Below are 22,981 nucleotides of genomic sequence, written 5' to 3'. Positions count from 1 at the left end.
GAAAAAAAATTATCTATAAAGAAACATTAGTTAGAATGACAGATTTTTCTTCAAAATCAGTGGAATCGAGAACATAGTAGTATATTTAAAGCACTCAGAGTAAACAATCTCTGATAACACAGATCTGTGAAAACTATCTTTCATAAAGAAGGTCAGAATAAAAGTATGTACAATTTACCAATAGAACATTCTGAAAAAATGCTCTTCAAGGAATAAAATGATTTCAGAAGAACTATATAAGAAGAAAATTAAATAAATTGCCAAATAATACATAAATCAAAATAAATATCTTAGGTATCAAATTATAATAATTGTATTTAATTTGTGTGATTTAAAAAAAGGGTAGAATAGAAATATTTTATGTAATGGATACATTGTTATTGTTATTGGGTGCCATCAAGTCAATTTCAACTCATGGTAACCCCATGCCTCATGAGATTATCTGGGCTATAAGCTTTCTGGTGACACAGCAGTTAAGCATTTGGCTGCTTACCAAAAGGTCTGCAGTTAGAATTCACCAATGCTTCTTGGAAACCCCAAGGGCAGTTCTACTCTGTTCTATTGGGTTGCTATGAGTCAGAATTGACGGGATGGCAATGGTTTTAATCTTTCTGGTGGTGCAGTGGTTAAGAGCTTGCCTGCTAACCAAAAGACAGGCAGTTTGAAACCACCAGCCACTCTTTGGAAACCCAAAGGGGTAGTTATACTCTGTCCCACAGGGTCACTATAAGTCAAAATCAACTGGATGTAAATGGATTTTTTGGGGGGGGTAATCTTTATGGGAACAGGTTGCTGGGTCTTTCTCCTGTGGAGCTGCTGGGTAGGTTTGAACTGCCAACTTTTTGGTAAGGAGCAGAATACTTAACTGTTGTGCCTATGTACATAAGTGTATGTAAATTAGGAGAAGTAAAATAAAAGAGCATGTTTTAAACTCTTAAATCATTGAAGAGAGAGCTCAAGATATTGTTTGATTTTATTCTTTCTTAGTTAATTCTATATGATAAAATTTTAAAGGTAAGAAAAAGTAGTAGGTTGTATAAATTGAAAATGAGTAGAGATTTAAAAGTGTACTAAGGAAAACAAAAAACATTCAATCATTCACTAATGAAGACAACAAAAGAGAAAGGAAAAATATAAACAAATCGTATAAGTAAAATAAAAAGTAAGATGGTAGAATCAAGTCAAAATATGTCAGCTTTCATAATAAGACCTTATTTATCAGTTAGAAGATAGATCTTTTCATAAGAACAAGGAAACGAAATGTAAATGTAAAAAATATATACATTTATAAATATTAGCCCAAAGTTCTAATGTAGTTCTAATCATATTAAAAGCAACATAGTTTAAGACAAACTACATCTTTAGAAATGGAAAAGGTCACAATGTAAATTTTAATATGCCATAGTAATATAATAATTTAAAATATATTTTCAACTAATAAAATAGTGTCAAAATATTTAAAGAAAAATTGATGAGTATAGGAAGAAACTGAAAAAATCTAATAGTATAATTGTAAATTTTAACACACTTCTTTAAATTATTAACATTTCATCATATATTTGGAAATTACACACACACACTTTTAATATATTATGAGCCAAAGAAGAAATCTGAATAGAGATTTAAAAATATAAAAAAAGATATTGTGAAAATACAGTACATCAAAATTAGTTTGATTCTGTAAAAGTAGTAATTCAAGTGTAATTATACTTTTAAATCCTGTTAATGGACAGGAATTAAAATTGAAAATGTGGGAAATGCTTAGTTTAAGAATTTAAATAGAATATAAATTAAAAATTTAGAATAAAAATAATTGAAATAACCAAAAGAATATCGATTAAGGGGAAAAATAACAATAAGATGCAAAACAATAAATACAACAATAGTAATAATAAGCAAACCATAAGTTGTTTTAAGAAAAGTGTAACAACATAGATAAATCTCTGCCATGTGTAATAAAGTATAAAGTTAATTTTATACATTTTAAAAGGCACCGAAATGCATTCAGAACAAAAAGAGAAAATACTATTTAAAAACTGCATGCCAAATACATAAAACAGGTGAAATGAATAGGTTCTTTGAAAAATATAACTTGCGAGAAATAATTCAAGAAGAAATAGAAGCTGAAAAGGCCTATAACTATGAAAGTAATCAAAGTAGTTGTAAAAAAATTCCCGTAAAATATGTATGTCGCCCCAGCAAATTCTTCCTAACATTTTACTTTTTCATAAAAAATCTTATATATAAAATTCCAGAGAATAGAGAAAAAGGACATCTGAGCTAATTGATTCTTTAGGGTACTATAATCTTAATAACAAAACCAGACAAGAATAGATTGCAAAAGGAAAATTGCAGGTCTACACCACTCAAGAATTCAGTTACAAAAATTCGAAGAAAATAGTAGGCCACTGAATCCAATGTTATATATAGAATTTCCAACATGACTCATCTTGGCTAATCCTAGAAATGCAAGTACAGCTTAATATTAGAAAATGTAAACATGTATTTTAAAAAATGTATTTACTACATTATTAATTAAATATGAAAATAACATAATCTCTAAATATATATATTTGATAAATTTCAAGTAAATTTATGACCAAAAAAAAAAAAAACTTTTTGGTAAACCATGCAAGAAAGTAAAATCTTTAACTTAATTTAAAAAATGCTTTATAAACCTAGAGCAGATACAATTTTAATGAAAATAAATAAATGAATAAAAAGCATTTCTTTTAAAATCTGGAATAAGAAAAATATATTCACTATAACTATTTCTATTTGATAATTTATTGGTGGAATTTGTTAACACAATAAGAAAATAAATACAAGTTAAATGCATTAAAAATTAAAAGGATTTAAAACTACATAGAAAACAAAAATACTACACAGATAAATAAGAAATAATAAGAGAAAATGCCAGTTATTTACATATTGTATCTCAGATCCAAAGCCAAAGTTTTATATTATGTGATGCTGGGGGTTAAACTCTACAAAGTAGAGTTTCTAGATGCTTTTGCCAGCTGGTTTTCTGTCAGGGTCCATCAGTGGAAGACATTAGGTGCAATTGAAAGGTGGAATAAGAAAAGGGACTTCTAGTGCAGTTATTTCTGAGCTTGGCAGATGATTCTAAAATTTATGTGGAAAAAAATGGGCCAAGAGTAGCAAAGATATACCTGATAAAAAATGATGGAGGGGCAGAGCCAAGATGGCAGCTTAGTCACATGCACCGTAATGTCCCCCTGCACCAAAGACCAAGAAAGACAAGAGAAACAGAAGCAGTTAACAATCCAGGAACACTCAACATCAAAAAAGAAAGTCTAATTAGTGCTGAACCCAACACTAATTGGAAGAAATAAGAAAAGCAATGAAAGAGGAGTAACCTAGAATGTTGGAGCTCAGCCAGCCATCCCAGCCTGCTTGGTTAACTCAGGACAAAGCCAGCTGAAGAAAACAGCAAGGCAACTTCACAACTTTCCTAAAATGGATAGAGAATCTCTTTAAACACACACAGAAAGAGGTAGAGACAGGAAGGGTGACAGGTTCAGAACTGGAGATATTTAGGAATGGTGGCCCTTGACTTCAGGGACAGATGGAGCAAGACTGAGTGAACATCTGCCTGTCGTTCCTTCTTCCCTCGCCCTGCCCAGGAGGAGGTGGAGGTAGGGTGACTGTGTAAAGGTACTCCCACTTCTCCTCCACAACCACCCATACCACACCCCCACAACCAATGAGAGGAGATGAGCTTGCCCCCACTCACCCACCACACCCACCACATCATCACTCCACTTTCATGGAAAGCATCTTTCCCCACTCCTGAGCCACGAAACTGAAGATAGGCAGAGGCCAAAACCAAACCAACCCACCCTCAGCTGCTCCTCAAGATCAGTAAACAGAGACCTGAGCTTTTACACGTACCTGCCACTCCACTGGCCCAAAGATAAGTAGGGAGGAATGCAGCACAGCCAGTCCAGTGACCAGTGCACCACTCCAGCCACACCTGCCAGGAATCACCAAAACAAAACAAAAAAGGAAATAAGATCCAGCGAACAATTGCGCAAATAAAAAATAAATACAGTAAACCCTTAATGTCCCAGAGACAATAGACATTAGCAAACCACCTAAAGAAGCAGGGTAAGATGGCCCCAGCAAGTGATCATAATAAAGAACCAGAAATCCTCCATGAGGAAGAAAAGGTCATAGAGCTTCCTCATAAGGAATTCAGAAGGCTTATATATAGGATCTTCAAAGGAATCAAGGAAAACACAGACAAAACTATGGAAAAAACCAAGGAAAGCATGACAAAACACTAGACAAATTCAGGAAGACAATACAAGAACAAAATGACAAAATAAATAGACAACTGGAAATGATACAGAAGTAGTAACTAGAAATCCAGAAGCTTAAAAATAAAATTGCAGAAATTGACAACTCAATGGAAAGTCATAGGAGTAAAATTGAAACAACGCAAGGCAGGATCAGCAGAATAGAAGACCAGTCCCTTGACACTAATCTGTCCAAGGAACAATCAAAAAAAGAATGAAGAAAAATAAAGAATTTTTAAGAGTTATGTGGGACACCATTAAGAGAAATAACTTACAAGTGATCAGAATCTAGAAGGGGAGGAGTCAACAAAAAAGCACAGAGAGAGTTGTTGAAGATAGGCAGACAGAAAATTTCCCTAATGTCATGAAAAACAAGAAGATAACCATACAAGAAGGACAACAAACACCACACAGGATAGATCTCAATAGAAGAACACTGAGATGTGATAACCAAACTTTCCAAAACCGAAGACAAAAAAAGAATTGTGAAAGCAGCTTAGGAAAAATGAACGATCATCTATTCTACAAAGGGGCATTGATAAGACTTACTTCTGATTCCTCAGCAGAAACCAGGCAGGCAAGAAGGCAATAAGATAAATATATATATAAAACCTTGAAAAAAAAAAAAAAAAACTGCCAACCAAGAATTATATATCCAGTAAAGTTATCCCTCAAATATGATGAAATAGAACATTTTCAGATAAACAGAAATTAAAGGAATTTTTAAAAACCAGAACAACTTTAGAAGAAATAATATAGGGAGTCCTCCAGACAGAGAACTAACAACACACTAGGCCACAACTTGAGATTAAAATCGGGCAGATATCAATCCAGATAAAGAACTGTCAAAATTAAAATAAAGTTAAAAGATGGAAAATAGAGAACCAGAGACATCATCAGTGGACCACTTCAAAACACTAAGGGGGAATAAAGAGTATAACTTTAGAGCCTCCTATAACTTTAGAGCCTCCATATGTAGAGGAATTCAAGGAGATAGCAAGAAACAAATTACTGCTTTAAACTTAGGAAGATAAAGGTAAATTTCAGGGCAAACACAAAGAAAATCAATAAACCTACTCATCAAAATATAAAAGAAGAAAATCATAAAGACTCAGCATACACAAAACCAAAAATGATGAAGGAAATGAAAAGACAAGCCACAATAATAAAAAAAAAACTTAAAATGGAAAATTAAGTGAAATGAAGAAATAGCAAACCCTATTAAATAAAATCATAAGAAAATGGGAGCAATAAAATCTATCAACAATCACATTGAATGTTAGTAGCTTAAAGACATCAGTAAAGAGATGGAGAGTGGAAGAATGGATTTTAAAAAATGACCCATCAATATGCTGTCTGCAAGGGACACACCTTAGACACAAAGATATAAATAAACTAAATCTTAAAGGATGGAAAAAGATATATCAAGCAAACAATAACCAAAAAAGAACAGGAGTGTCAATATTAATGTGTGATAAAATAGATTTTAAAGCAAAATCCACTAGGAAAGACAAGGAAGGATATTATGTAATGATTAAAGGGCCAATCCACCAAGAGGACATAACCATAATAAATAAGTGCGCACCCAATGACAGAGCTCCAAAATACATAAAAGGAACTTTAATGGCACTAAAAAGAGAAATAGACACTTCTACAATAATACTAGAAGACTTTAACACACCACTCTTAGTGAAGGACAGGACAACTAGAAAGAAACTCAACAAAGACACAGAGGATCTAAACACCACAATCAATCAGCTTCACCTCATAGACATACACAGAGCACATCACCCAACAGTGTCAAAATACACATTCTTCACCAGTGCTCATGGATAATTCTCCAAAGTTGACCACATTTTAGGCCACAAAGCAGGTCTCAACAAATTTAAAAACATTGAAATAATACAAAGCATCTTCTCTGACCACAGTGCTATAAAAATAGAAATCAATATCAGGAAGGGCAAGGAAAAAAAATTTAATAAATGGAAACTAAATAAGACCTGGAAATCCTGGTGGCATAGTGGTTAAAAGCTAGGGCTGCTAACCAAAAGATCAGCAGTTTGAATCCACCAGGCACTCCTTGGAAGCCCTATGGGGTAGTTCTACTCTGCCTTATAGGCTCTCTATGAGTCGGAATCGACTCGAGGGCAACGGGTTTTTGGTTTGGGTTTTTTAAATAAGACTCTGCTTAAAAATTACTGGGTAAAAGAAGAAATCAAAGATGAAATTAAAAAAATTCCTAGAATGAAATAAGAACAAAAACACCAAAGAGTGAAACCTTAGGGACCCAACAAAAGCAGTGCTCAGAGGTCAATTTATAATAATAAATGCACACATCAGAAAAAAGAAGCGAGAACAAAAATTGAAACATTAGCCCTACAACTCAAACAATTAGAAAGTGAGCAGCAAAAGAAGCCCACAGTCGCCAGAAGAAACAAAATAATAAAAATTGGAGCAGAAATAAATGAAACAAAGAACAGAAAGAACCAAGGCTAAAAGCTGGTTTTCTGAAAGGATTAATAAAATTGACAAACCCCTGGTCAAATTGACAAAAGTAAAACAGGAGAAGATCCAAATAGCCCAAATAAGAAATGAGATAGGTGACATTACAACAGAACCAACTGAAATAAAAAGAATTATAACACAGTACTATGAAAAATTGTACTCCCAAAAAATTGAAAACATAGAAGAAATAGAAAAAATTCTAGAAACACTCCACCTACCTTAATTAACACAAGCTGAGGTAGAAAATTTGAACAGACCCATAACAAAAGAAGAAATTAAAGGGACCGTAAAAAAAACTACCAACAATGACAACGACAACAACAAAAAAACCCTGGTCCAGATGGCTTCGCTGGAGAAGTTTACCAAACATTCAGAGAAGAGTTGACACCAATTCTACTCAAACTATTCCAGGACATAGAAACGAAAAGAATACTCCCAAACTCATTCTGTGAAGCCAGCATAATCCTAATACCAAAGCCAGAAACAGACACTACTAAAAAAGAAAACTATAGACCAATATCCCCCGTGAATATGGATGCAAAAATTCTTAACAAAATCCTAGCCAATAGGATACAACAGCATATCAAAAAAAAAAAAAAAAAACCCATCACAACCAAGTGGAATTCATACCAGGCATGCACGGTTGGTTTGACATTAGAAAATCAATCAGTGGAATCCACCACATAAATAAAACAAAGAAAAAAATCCCATGATCATATCAATCAATGCAGAAAAGGTATCTGATAAAGTTCAACACCCAAATGATAAAAGGTCTCAGCAAAATAGGATTAGAAGGGGATTTCCTCAACATAATAAAAGAAATTTATACAAAACTAACAGCCAACGTTTCCCTCAGTGGAGAGAATCTGAAAGCATTCCCATGAGAATGGGAACCAGACAAGAATGCCCTTTATCACCACTGTTATTCATCATTGAATTGAAATTGCTAGTAAGAACAATAAAGGAAGAAAAAGAAATAAACAGCATCCAAATTGGTAAGGAAGAAGTAAAACTATCCCTATCTGCGGATGATATGATACTATACACAGAGAACCCAAAGGATTTCAGAAGAAAACTACTGGAACTAATAGAAACATTCAGCAGAGTAGCAGGATACAAAATAAATGTACAAAAATCAGTTGGATTCCTATACACCAATAAAGAGAATGACTAAAAAGAAATCAGGAAAGTAATATAATTTATAATAAAAAAATAGCCCCTAAAAAATAAAATACTTAGTAATAAATCTGACTAGGCACATAAAAATACCTATAAAAAGAAAACTACAAAACACTACTGCAAGAAACCAAAAGAGACCTACATAAATGGAAAAACTTGCAATATTTATGGATAGGTAGGCTCAACATTGTGAAAATGTCAATTCTACCCAAAACAATCTACGAATACAATGCAGTCCAGAATAGCAAGATGGGAAAACTAACCATTAACTTTATATGAAAGGAAAGTTACCCCAAATAAGTAAACCAGTATTGAAGAAAAAGAATAAAATTAAAGTAGGAGGACTTGCACTATCTTATCTCACAACCTATTACAGTAGTCAAAACAGCCTGGTACTGGTACAAGGACAGACACATCAACCAATGGAACAGAATTGAGAACCCAGACATAAATCCATCCACCTTTGGGCAGCTGATCTTCAACAAAGGACCAAAGTTGTTGAATGGAGAAGAGACAGACTCTTCAACAAATGGTGCTGGCAAAATTGGATATCTACCTGTACAAAAATGAAACAGGATCCATACCTCACACCATACACAAAAACTAACTCAAAGTAGATCAAAGAATTAAAATATAAAACCTAAAACTATAAAAATCATGGAGGAAAATTTAAGGACATCACTAGGGGTCCGAATATATGCCATAAATAGATTACCAAGCGTAAATAAAGATGCACTCACTCAAAATGCACACGAAGAAGAAAATGAACTAGATAAATGGGGTCTCCTAAAAACTAAACAGTTATGCTCAACAAAAAAACTTCTCCAAAAGAGTAAAAAGAGAACCTAAAGAATGGGAAATTTTTTTTTTCTACAACATATCTGACAAGGGTTTAATCTATAAAATTTATAGAAAACTTCAACACCTCAACAAAAAAAGACAAATAATCTATTTAAAAAATGGGCAAAGGAAATTAACAGACACTTCACCAAAGAAGGCATTCAGGTTGCTAACAAACATTATGAAGAAATGCTCATGAACTTTAGCAATTAGAGAGACGCAAATCAAAACTACAGTGAGATACCATTTCATCCTGACATTACTGGCACTAATCACACACACACACACACACACACAAAATAACAAATGTTTGTGAGTAGATGAGGATATGAGGAGATTGGAACTCTTAAACACTGCTGGTGGGAATGTAAAATGGTACCACCACTATGAAAAATGATACGGTGCTTCCACAAAAAACTAGAAATAGAAACACTATATTATCCAGCAATCCCACTCCTGGGTACACACCCTAAACAAATGAGCTGTGACCCGAATAGACATATGCACACCCATGTTCATTGCAGCATTATTCACAATAGCAAAAAGGTGGAAGCAACCAAAGTACCCACTAACGGAGGAATGGATTAACAAACTCTAGTGCATACACACAATGGGATACTATTATTGTTAGGTGCCATCGAGTCATTCCGACTCATGGTGACCCTATGCACAACAGAAGGAAACACTGCCTGGTCCTGCACTATCTTTAGAATCATTATTACGCTTGAGCTCATCGTTGCAGCCACTGTGTCAATCCACCTTGTTAAGGATCTTCCTCTTTTACGCTGACCCTGTACTCTGCCAAGCATGAAGTCCTTCTCCAGGGACTGATCCCTCCTGACAACATGTCCAAAGTGTGTAAGACGCAGTCTCGCCATCCTTGCTTCTAAGGAGCTTTCTGGTTGTACTTCTTCTAAGACAGATTTATTCGTTCTTTTGGCAGTCCACGGTATATTCAATATTCTTCCCCAACACCACAATTCAAAGGCATCAACTCTTCTATGATCTTCCTTATTCATTGTCCAGCTTTCACATGCATATGATGTGATTGAAAATACATGGCTTGGTTCAGGTGCACCTTAGTGTTCAAGGTGACATCTTTGCTCTTCAACACTTTGAAGAGGTCATTTGCAGCAGATTTACTCAATGCAATGCGTCTTTTGATTTCCTGACTGCTGCTTCCATGGCTGTTGATTGTGGATCCAAGTAAAACGAAATCCTTGACAACTTCAATGTTTTCTCTGTTTATCATGATGTTGCTCATTGGTCCAGTTGTGAGGATTTTTGTTTTCTTTATGTTGAAGTGCAATCCATACAGAAGGTTGTGGTCTTTGATCTTCATTAGTAAGTGCTTCAAGTCCTCTTCACTTTCAGCAAACAAGGTTGTCTCATCTGCATAACAAATAATGATGAATCTGGGAAACATCTCACAACATGGATGAATCTGGAGGGCATTATGCTGAGTGAAATAAGTCAGTCACAAAAAGACATATTGCTAAACCGCTTTTGTAAAGTAACAATAAAAGGTTTACACAGAGGGGAAAAAAAAGACTTTTTGGTGGTTACCAGGGATAGGACAGGAAGTGAGGAAAAATTATCAAAGAGACAGTAGACATTAGGTTAATACTGCTCAAGGAAAAGGCAATACACAATATAGAAGTCAGTTCAAGATGACCAAGGCAAGAGAGGACACTGAGTGGAATGCAGGAATAAAGGACAACTATGGTAACTATGGAAAATTTGGTGGTTGGCAGTTTGAATCCACCAGGCACTCCTTGGAAACTCTATGGGGCAGCTCTATGCTTTCCTATAGGGTCGCTATGAGTTGGAATCGACTCGACGGCAACAGGTACAGGTATGGTAACTATGGGGACCTTGGTGGCACAGTGGTTAAGAGCTCAGGCTGCTATCCAAAAGGTCAGTAGTTCAAATACACCAGATGCTCCTTGAAAATCCTATGGGGCACTTCTACTCTGTCCTACAGGGTAGCTATAAGTTGGAATCAACTTGATAACAACTTTTTTTTTTTTACAGTAACTATTTTTATTATATAAAAAAATATAGCATAGATAATTCTTCAACAATAGAATCAACAAACCATAATCTATGAGTTGATAGATAGATATGCCAAGATGTAAGGGAGAAGGTAAGGGAGTACACCCACCAGCGGATACAGGTTCAGAGGTAGAAATTTCTAAAAATATGACTGTAGGTGCTCTCATATATTAATATAGATAATAGGGCACACAAGTGGCACAGTCCGGGAAATCTCTCAGGCATAACTAAACACCTTATAAAATGAAGTACCCAAACTCAAAGGCAGTGGACCATAGACTTGGGGGACATCTACATGAATTGGCACAACATAATTCTTAAAGACAATGTTCTTCATCTCACTTTGGAAAGTAACATCTGGGGTCTTAAAAGTTTGCTAGCAACCATCTAAGATACAACTAGTCTGGAGCAAAGGAGAGGGAAAAAATATAAAGACCCAAGGGAGCAATTAATCTAAAGGACTAATGGACCACAGCCTACATGGCCGCAAGACCAGAAGAACTAGATGGTGCCCAGCTAACACTACCAACCGCTCTGACTGGGATTACAACAGAGCATCCTTGACAGAGGGGTCAGAGAAAAATGTAGATCAAATTCACAAAGAAGACCAGACTTACTTGTCTGAAAGAGACTGGAGGAACCCTCGAGACTATGACCCCCATACTCCATTCTAATCCACACTTGAAATCACTTCCAAAGTTGACCTTTCAGCCAAAGATTAGGAAGGCCTATAAGACCAATGATAACACAAATGAGGAATGTGCTTCTTAACTCAATCAAGTATACGAGATTAAATGGTCAACACCTGCCCAGGAAGAAAGAGAAGAAGGCAGGAGGGGACAGGAGAACTGGACAGATAGACACCATGAACCTGTGCTGGAAAAGGAAAGGGAGAGAATGCTGACACAATGCAGGATTGAAGACAATGTCATGAATTGTGTATAAATTTTTGAATGAGAAACTAATTTGCTTTGTAAACTTTCAGCTAAACCACAATAAAATAAAAATAATGGAGGACTTGTCCTAGTACAAGATTTATTATAATGCTATAATAATTCAAATAGCTTGATAGCAGCAGAAGAATAGAAAAATTAACCAGTAGGATAGAATAGAAATCTCATAACTAGACTCACACTTACATGGAATTTTGACATATAAGAGACACACCATTGTGTTATCAATGGGCAGAGTAAAAGGACTGAAAAAAAAATTGGCAGTCTACAAGGAAAAAAGAACTTGGATTACCATCTTATTTCACACATAAAAATCAATTCCAAATGGTTTAAGGGTTTAAATGCCAAGCACAATACTTAAAAATGTCTAGAAGAAATATATTTCTGACATGGAGTCAGAATTAGTTTCTTAACCAAGAGAGACCATCACATAAGAGATTGATGTATTTTTCTAACATTATTATTTAGAGCTTCTATTCATCAAAATATATTGTAAAAAGAAGTGACTGGAAAAGAACAAACTAAGAGATTATATTTGCAAAATATATAACTTCCAAAGATTTAATATTCAAATACATAAAGAATCCCAACAAATTAGTAAGAAAAAGACAAACATGCCAACTTTAAAATGAGCAAAACTTGAACAGTCATTTGACAGAAAACACATATGACTGAAAAAAAATGAAGAGATGTCCAACTCATCAGAAATCAGGGAAATGCAAATTAAAATCAAAGAGATACCGTTGTGTCCACTGAGTTGACAAAAATTAAGAAGTCTAATATTTAAAAAGTTGGAGGGGATAGAACTATTGTTATTCGACAATGGTACTTAAACAGATGCAACACCGGAAGTGCTTATTCTCCTATATTAAGATATTTGAAAGATAGCTACATGGCCAACATGCTGAGAGAGATTCATATTTTTGCCTATACCAAAGAAAGGCAATCAATTGAATGTGAAAATTATTGAACCATATCATTAATATCACAGGCTAGAAAAATTTTGTTCAAGATAATTCAAAAATGGCTGCAGCAATAAACTGACAGGAAACTGCCAGAAATTCATGGCGGATTTGAAAGAGGGCTCGGAGCAAGAGATATCATTGCTGATGTAAGATGGCTTTTGCCTAAAAGCAGAGAATACCAGAAAAATATTTACCTGTGTTTTATGTACTATGCAAAGGCATTCCATTGTGTGGATCATAACAAAGTATGGATAACAGTACAGAGCATATCTAACAAGTTCCCAGTAAGTTATACATAAGAATCATCTAGGGATCTTGTTAAAATATAGGTACTAATTCCATGTATCTTTGGTGGAAATGCAAATTCTCCCCAGGGGTTCAAATCCAAACTAACCAGTTCGAAGCCCTGGGAAAATAATACACAGAATGGGAATTCTGAACAATTAATTATGCTCATGCAGAGCCTGTACACAGATCAAGAGGCAGTTGTTCAAACAGAACTAGGAGATACTCCATGGCATAAAACTGAAAAAGGTGTGGCACAGGGTTGTATCCTTTCACCTTACTTAATCCATATGCCTAGCAAATAATCTGAAAGTTGGACTATATAAAGAACATGGCATCAGGATAGGAGGAAGGCTCATTAACAACCTGCAATAAGCAGATCACTCAACTTTGCTTGCCAAAAATAAAGACGACTTGAAACATTTATGAAGGTGAGAGACTACAGCCTTCACTATGGATTAAACCTAAAAGTGAAGAAAATGAAAATTCTCATAACTGGGCCCATAAACAATATCATAATGTATGGTGAAGAAACAAAGGTTCTTAATGAGAATTCCTCTAATTCTGATGCCACATTCATCTTTATGTAGTCCAGTTCCTCAGACTATTTGCTCAGGATACAGATTGAATACTTTTGGTGAAAGGATACAATCCTGAGGCACACCTTTCCTGACCTTAAACCACACAGTATCCCCTTGTTCTGTTTGAACGACTACCTCTTGATTTAGTATAGGCTCCTCATGAGCACAATTAAGTGCTCTGGAATTCCCAGTCTTCACAATTTTATCCATATTTTGTTATGATCCACAAGTCGAATGCCTTGGCATAGTCAATAAAACACAGGTAAACATCCTTCTGGTATTCTCTGCTTTCAGCCAGGATCCATCTGACATTAACAATGATATCACTCATTCCACATTCTCTTCTGTATCCAGTTTAAATTTCTGGCAGTTCCTTGTCTAGGTACTACTGCAACCACTTTTGACTGATCTTCAGCAATGTTTTACTTGTGTGTAATATTAATCATATTGTTTGATAGTTTCCACATTCTGTTGGATCACCTTTCTTTTGAATAGGCACAAACATGGATCTCTGCCAGTCAGTTGGCTAGGTAGCTATCTACCAAATTTCTTGGCATAGATTAATGAGCACGTCTAGGGCTGTATCCATTTGCTGAAACACCTCAGTTGGTATTCTCTCAATTCCTGGAGGCTTGTTTTTCACTAATGTCTTCAGTTCAGCTTGGACTTCTTCCTTCAGTACCATTGATTTTTGATCATATACTACCTCCTAAAATGGCTGAATGTAGACCTATTATTTTTGGTAGAGTGGAGGGATCAATTGCCTGAAAAGTAATTCCTTGTTAGTAAAATAGAGGGTCAGAGAAAAAGAGGGACACCCTCAATGAGATGGATTGACATAGTGGCTGCAACAATGGGCTCAAACATAGCAAGGATTTTGAGGATGGTGCAGGACCAGGCAAGCTTTAATTCTGTTGTACCTAGGGTTGCTATGATTTAGGGCTGATTCAAGTGCACCCCCCCCCCGCCCATGTGTCTGTCAGTTTGTCGTACTGTGGGGGCTTGCGTGTTGCTGTGATGCTGGAAGCTATGCCACCGGTATACAGATACCAGCAGGGTCGCCCATGGAGGACAGGTTTCAGCTGAGCTTCCAGACTAAGACAGACTAGGAAGAAGGACCCAGCAGTCTACTTCCGAAAAGCATTAGCCAGTGAAAACCTTATGAATAGCAGCAGAACATTATCTGATATAGTGCTGGAAGATGAGTCCTCCAGGTTGGAAGGCACTCAAAAGATGACCGGGGAAGAGCTGCCTCCTCAAAGTAGAGTTGACCTTAATGATGTGAACGAAGTAAAGCTTTCAGGACCTTCATTTGCTGATGTGGCACGACTCAAAATGAGAAGAAACAGCTGCAAACATCCATTAATAATCAGAACCTGGAATGTATGAAGTATGGATCTAGGAAAATTAGAAATCATCAAAAATGAAATGGAACACATAAACATCTATGTCCTAGGCATTAATGAACTGAAATGGACTGGTATTGGCCATTTTGAATTGGGCAATCTTAAAGTCTACATTGCGGGGAATGACAACTTGAAGAGGAATGGTGGTGCATTCATCGTCAAAAAGAACATTTCAAGATCTATCCTGAAATACAACGTTGTCAGTGATGGGATAATATCCATGTGCCTACAAGGAAGACCAGTTAATACGACTATTATTCAAGCATATGCACCAACCACTAGGGCCAAAGATGAAGAAATAGAAGATTTTTATCAGCTGCTGCAGTCTGAAACTGATCAAACGTGCAATCAGTATGCATTGATAATCACTGGTGATTTTAACGTGAAAGTTGGAAACAAAGAAGGATCAGTAGTTGGAAAATATGGCTTTGGTGACAGCAAAAATGCTGGAGATCAAATGATAAAATTTTGCAAGTCCAACGACTTCTTCATTGCAAATACCTTCTTTCACCAACATAAATGGCAACTATACACATGGACCTTGCCAGATGGAACACACGGAAATCAAATTGACTGTATCTGTGGAAAGAGATGATGGAAAAGCTCAATATCATCAGTCAGAACAAGGCCATGGGCTGACTGTGGCATAGACCATCAACTGCTCATATGCAAGTTCCAGCTGAAACTGAAGAAAATCAGAGACAGTCCACGACCTTGAGTATATCCCACCTGAATTTGGAGAATATCTGAAGCATAGATTTGACGCATTGAACACTAGTGACTGAAGACCGGACGAGTTGTGGAATGACATCAAGGACATCATCCATGAAGAAAGCAAGAGGTCATTGAAAAGACAGGAAAGAAAGAAAAGACCAAGATGGATGTCAGAGGAGACTCTGAAACTTGCTCTTGGACATCAAGCAGTTAAAGCAAAAGGAAGAATTGATGAAAGAAAAGAACTGGACAGAAGATTTCAAAGGGCCTCTCGAGAAGACAAAGTAAAGTATTATAATGACATGCAAAGAGCTGGAGATGGAAAACCCAAAGGGAAGAACATGCTCGGTGTTTCTCAAGCTGAAAGAACTGGAGAAAAAAATCAAGCCTCGAGTTGCAATAGTGAAAGATTCTATGGGGAAAATATTAAACGATGCAGGAAGCATGAAAAGAAGATGAAGGGAATGCACAGAGTCATTATACCAAAAAGAATTAGTCGATGTTTAACCATTTCAAGAGGTAGCATATGATCAGGAACCAATGGTACTGTAGGAAGAAGTCCAAGCTGCTCTGAAGGCATTGGCGAAAAACAAGTCTCCAGGAATTGATGAAATATCAATTGAGATGTTTCAACAAACGGATGCAGCACTGGAGGTGCTCACTCATCTATGGCAAGAAATATGGAAGACAGCTTCCTGGCCAAATGACTGGAAGAGATCCATATTTATGCCTATTCCCAAGAAAGGTGATCCAACTGAAAGTGGAAATTATAGAACAATATCATTAATATCACATGCAAGCAAAATTTTGCTGAAGATCATTCAAAAATGGCTGCAGCAGCATGTTGACAGGGAACTCAGAAATTCAGGTCGGTTTCAGAAGAGGATGTGGAACCAGGGATATCATTGCTGATGTCAGATGGATCCTGGCTGAAAGCAGAGAACACCAGAAGGATGTTTATCTGTGTTTTATTGACTATGCAAAGGCATTCAACTGTGTGGATCATAACAAACTATGGATAACACTGTGAAGAATGGGAATTTCCAGAACACTTAATTGTGCTCCTGAGGAATTTTTACATACATCAAGAGGCAGTTGTTTGGACAGAACAGGGGGATGCTGATTGGTTTAAGTCAGGGAAGGGGTGTGCCAGGGTTGTATTCTTTCACCATACCTATTCAATCTGTATGCTGAGCAAATAATCCGAGAAGCTGGACTATATGAAGAAGAACAGGGCATCGGGATTGGAGGAAGACTCATTAACAACCTGTGTTATGCAGATGAGACAACTTTGCTTGCTGAAACTGAAGAGGACTTGAAGCACTTACTAATGAAGATCAAAGACCACAGCCTTCTGTATGGATTGCATCTCAACATAAAGAAAACAAAAATCTTCACAACTGGACCAATGAGCAACATCATGATAAACAGAGAAAAGATTGAAGTTGTCGAGGATTTCATTTTACTTGGATCCACAATCAACAGCCATGGAAGCAGCAGTCAGGAAATCAAAAGACGCATTGCATTGGGTAAATCTGTTGCAAAGGACCTCTTTAAAGTGTTGAAGAGCAAAGATGTCACCTTGAACACTAAAGTGCGCCTGACCCAAGCCATGGGATTTTCAATCGCGTCATATGCATGTGAAAGCTGGACAATGAGTAAGGAAGACTGAAGAAGAATTGACGCCTTTGAATTGTGGTGTTGGTGAAGAATATTGAATATACCATGGACTGCCAGAAGAATGAATAAATCTGTCTTAGAAGAAGTACAGCCAGAATGCTCCTTAGAAGCAAGGATGGTGAGGCTGTGTCTTACATACTTTGGACATGTTGTCAGGAGGGATCAGTCTCTGGAGGAGGACATCATGTTTGGCAAGGTACATGGTCGGCAGAAAAGAGGAACACCTCCAGTGAGGTAGATTGACACAGTGGCTGCAGCAGTGGGCTCAAACATAGCAACAATTGTGAGGATGGCGCAGGACCAGGCAGTGTTTCATTCTGTTGTGCATAGGTTCGCTATGAGTTGGAACCAACTCGACAGCACCTGACAACAACAACAGCAACAACAAGTGCACCCAACAACACCAATGATAATCCATTACTGGTACGAATGTAAGTCAGTACAATTGCTAAAACAACTTGGCATTATCTTGTGAAGTGGAAGGTGTGGATCCTTTAACCCAGCAATCCCCTTTTTGCAGTCCTTCTCATATCTTACTGTGTATAAATCAACCAAGGATCTTGTTCAATCTCAAGTATTACCTGAGGTTCCACATTTTTAATAAGCTCCCAGGTTTTGCTTGTGTTGCCAGTCAGCCCACACTTTGAATAGCAATATAAACCTAACACTATAAACTTGTGAACATGTGCAAAAGGGGATATATATAAAATAATCCATACAACCCTTTAAGAAATGGTGAAAGACTGTTAATAATCTAAATGCCCATCAACAGAAAAAAGCAATAAATTATGGTGCTCAGTGTAATACTGTTCTTGGTAGGTGCCATCGAGTCAGTTCTGACTCATAGCCACCCTATGTACAACACAACGAAACACTGCCTGGTCTTGTGCCATCCTCACAATCATTGTTATGCTTGAGCTCATCGTTGCAACTATTTTGTCAATCCATTTTGTCGAGGGTCCTCCTCTTTTTTGCTGACCAAGTATGATGTCCTTCTCCATGGACTGATCCTGCCTGATAACATGTCCAAAGTATGTGACACGTAGTCTCTCCATCCTTGCTTCTAAGGGGCATTCTGGCCATACTTCTTCCAACACAGATCTGCTCCTTCTTTTGGCAGTCCACGATATATTCGATATTCTTTGCCAACACCACAGTTCAAAGACATCGATTCTTCTTCAATCTTTCCCGTTCATCATCCAGCTTTTGCATGCATATGAAGCGATTGAAAACACCATGGCTTGGGTCAGGCACACCTTAGTCTTCAAGGTGCTATCTTTGCTTTTCAACACTTTAAACAGGTCTTTTGCAGAAGATTTGCCCAATACAATGCATCTTTTGATTTATTGACTCCTGCTTCCATGGGTGTTGATTGCGGATCCAAGTAAAATGAAATCCTTGACAACTTCAATCTTTTCTCCATTTATCATGATGTTGCTTAGTGGTCCAGTTGTGAAGATTTTTGTTTTCTTTATGTTGCAATGTAATCCATACTGCAGGCTGTGGTCTTTGATCTTCATCAGTAAGTGCTTCAAGTCCTGTTCACTTTCACCAAGCAAGGCTGTGTCATCTGCATATTGCAGGTTATTAATGAGTCTTCCTCCAATCCTGATGCCCTGTTCTTCTTCATATAGTCCAGCTTCTCAGATTATTTGCTCACCATACAGATTGAATAGGTATGGAGAAAGGATACAACCCTGACACACAACTTTCTTGACCTTAAACCACACAATATCCTCTTGTTCTATTTGAACAACTGCCTATTATTCTATGTACGGAGCACAAAATGAGTGAACTACAGCTAAACACAATAACACAGATGAATCTGGGTAATAGAATATCAAGGGAAAAAAGCAATTCAGAGAAGATAGTCTATAGTATGATACATTTTTATAAAGCTCAATATCAAGCAAAATAAAATAGTATATTGCTATGCATACATATCTATGATGCTATTAAGGAAACAAAACCAAATAATAATGAACAAAACAATTCAAGATAATTGTTTTCATAGTGTGGGTGTCCAGCAGGACAGTGTAGGGATAAGCAAACTGGCAGAAGCAAGTTATTGATAATGTTCTGCTTCTGGGATTGGGTATTGGACCCATGGATTTCATCATGTTATACATAAAAAAAATTAATCCAAATTTGCAGAAAAAATTATCAGACTACTATCTAAGAATGCTCAGGGGCAGAATAAATATTTTGACAGAGTGAAAAATACTCTAAAATCAACACGATGATAACCAACAGAAAAATCTATTTCCTTTGAAAAATTTAATCTGATCAGTACAGGATGGTTTAACAGCAATTCAAGGTCTGTGAGTTTAACATAATTTTTTGACACAAAAGCCCATTCAGTCTTCTGTTTGTTGTTGTTTGGTTTTGTTTAGCTCAGTATAGTTTTCAACATAAATTTAATCCTATGTTTCCTTCTTTGTCTTCGCTGTAGGTAACATTTCTTATAGTGGTTTACTCCCCCTTTCTTGAAACTCTCTTTATCTTTGCTTCTGTGATATTAGACTCTGCTGGTTTTCTACTTATTTCTCTCATTATTTCTTCTCACTCTTCTTTGATGTATCCTTCTCCTATGATTCTTAACTTAGTACTGCTGTACTTCAGGATTTCCTCTTTTTCTTTTTCTACTCCATTCTCTCCCTACCCAAACTCATTGCTCTGGAGTCAATTCCAACTCTCAGAAACCCTGTAGGACAGAGTAGAACTGCTCCATAGAGTTGCCTGTGCTGTAAATCTTTACCAAAGCAGACTTCCATATCTTTCTCCCATGAAATGGCTGGTGGGTTCGAACAGCCAACCTTTTGGTTAGTAGCTGAGCACTTAATCACTGTGTCACCAATCCCATTCCTCCCACACCTCCAGGCTTAAAAAACTCCCCATAGACAGCAAAGTGAGTGGTAAGATCACAGGCTGTGGAACCATAATGCCAAAATCAAAATCCTGCCTCTGCTACTTCCTGCCACTCTGTGCCTCATTGTCCATCTATAAAATAGAATCATGCCCAATTCCTTCAAAGATTAAATTTCAAGTAAAGCACATAAAATAGTACTTAGTCTATTTTAGGAGTCCCTATTGTTGTTAGGTGCCCTTGAATCGATTCCAACTCATAGCGACCCTATGTAAAACAGAACGAAACACCGCCCAGTTCTGTGCCATCCTCACAATTGTTGCTATGTTTGAGCCCATTTTTGCAGCCACTGTGTTAATCCACAGTCCCTGGGTGATGAAAAAGGTTAATGGTACTTGGTTGCTAAAAGAAACGTTGAAGGTTCAGAGGTTCAAACTCACTCAGAGTCACCTCAGAAGTAAGACTTGGTGATCTACCTCTGAAGAAATCAGCCACTGAAGACTGTGGAGCACATGTTTACTTTGACACACACAGGGTTGCCACAAGCTGGGATAGACTCGAGGGGAACTGTTTTTTGCCCGTTTTTCTTTTGAAAGTGTCTATGTTAAATGCTCAGTAAGTGTTGGCTATTACAATGGCTCCCAGTATTCATGACCTGTATAAACCCTCTAGGATTTTGCTTTGTGTATCCAGTTGCCTACTTCCAGTTGTTTCGTAAGCACCTTAATCATGGCATGTACAAATCGGAATTTTTTTATTTCTACCCTACTCCCCCACAGCACCTCTTCCCTGAGACTTCCTCATTTTAGTAAATGACATTTAGAGAAAGATTGCCCAAGACAAAAGCCTGGAGGACATCATTCCAATGTTCTCTTTCTGGCATTTCTCTCATCCAGTTTCTCAGCAATTCCAAATGAATTTGCCACCAAAATGTATTCCATATTTTTTCATTTCTCTCCATCTACACCACTCCCTTGCTAGTGCAATCTTCAGTCCCTTGTTCCCTAAATAAGTTCAACGTTTTCTAACTAGTCTTTCTGTTCCTTTTTTTTTTTTTTTTACCCCTTAAGAGTATCCTCCATACAGCCACCTGAGTAATCTATCACTTTCCTTTTGGGATACTTTGAATATTAAATGTGTATATGCATATATATCAATAAATACATTTACAAGATTATTTATAGGTCAAATAGCATTACTAGGATTTTAGCAAATGATAGCAGTCTTCCGCTCGTATTTCTCTCTTCCTAATTCCCTCTTTCCAGAGGCAACCATTTCAAAATATTTTGTCTCTTTGTTCATTTAATTCTACATTTTAAATAAGGTACCTACAATATTATTTCTTGATTTTTCGGTTTTATATATTACCTATTGAATTTGTACCACAAGTAATGTAATTTAAGCTCTTCCTACTTTCTATACCTTCCTGTTTTTGTTGTGTGCTGTCAAGTTAATTCCAACTCATAGCTACCTTATACCTTCCTACACACCTACAAATATTCTCCTTTCCTATTCTCTAAATATAGTTATATCACTCTTGCTGGATAAATCATACTCAGTGCTTATACTAATGACCATACAAATATTCATAACTGGAACATATATGACATTTTAATTTCTTATATAAATTTTATTTTTTCTGGGAATGTTGGTGATTTTTTTTACCTATCTTTTATAAATCTGTCCAAATTATCCCCTAATAATATGAATTTGCTCTTAAAGGGTCAAGTATATCAGAGATTCTAACAGTTTCATTTTCTTCTTGGAGTTACCCCTCTTGGACATCACACTTCTCCTGTTCCAACTTAACTGGTTATTCACCAGGCCAACTGCATAGCTATTGTCCCAAGACTTCCTTGTGCTGGCATCCTGGGAATTCACTTCCCTATCCTCTTTGACACTCTAGTTTACATGGTACCCTCTTTCTTAGCTCATTTGATTATTTTCGTAGAATAGTCTTCCAAGAACTTTTTTTCCCTAGAAACAGTACTTGGGAAGAAACAATTTTGAGACTCTATGGATTTGAAAGTATTTATTTCATTTTTACACTGGCCTGTATGTGTGGATGTGTATAGAAGGTTTCCCATTTTTTGCTCAGCATTTTTAAGGTATATATCTACTGCCTTCTACAATACTGGTTTTTGCAAATCCGTGATTATTTGGATGTGAACTGGTTTGAATCTGACTTGATTTACATTTCCTTTCTTTCTTACTTTTTTTTTTTGATGTACGCGATAATCTCAGGAGATTCTGAAAATCGTTTTCTTATCAATAACATTCTGAAATTTCATCATGACATAACTTATATACTTTGCATACATTGATATGGTTCCTTTTTCATTCATTGGGCTTGTCACTCAAAAGGTCCATGAAATCTGAATAGTCATGTGCTTAAGTTCTAAAAATAGAAGTTTTAGAAATAGAGAAAAATAAATTTTAAATGTAAAAAAAAATAAAAAGTTGGATAATACAAATACTAATATTAGAATGGCCCATGGAATATTAGAAATAGTGAATGAAAAAAAGTGCACATTTAGGTATATCATTATGAAATTTCAATCCTCATTGAACAATGGTAAAATTCTAAATTCCCAGAGGGGGTATAAATGGGTTAAGACAAAATTAATGAT

The sequence above is a fragment of the Elephas maximus genome, chromosome 4 (genome assembly GCF_024166365.1).
Source record: "Elephas maximus indicus isolate mEleMax1 chromosome 4, mEleMax1 primary haplotype, whole genome shotgun sequence".
Lineage (NCBI taxonomy): Eukaryota > Metazoa > Chordata > Mammalia > Proboscidea > Elephantidae > Elephas > Elephas maximus.
The sequence above is the reverse complement of the archived record's forward strand: the minus strand, read 5'-3'. Positions refer to the sequence as shown.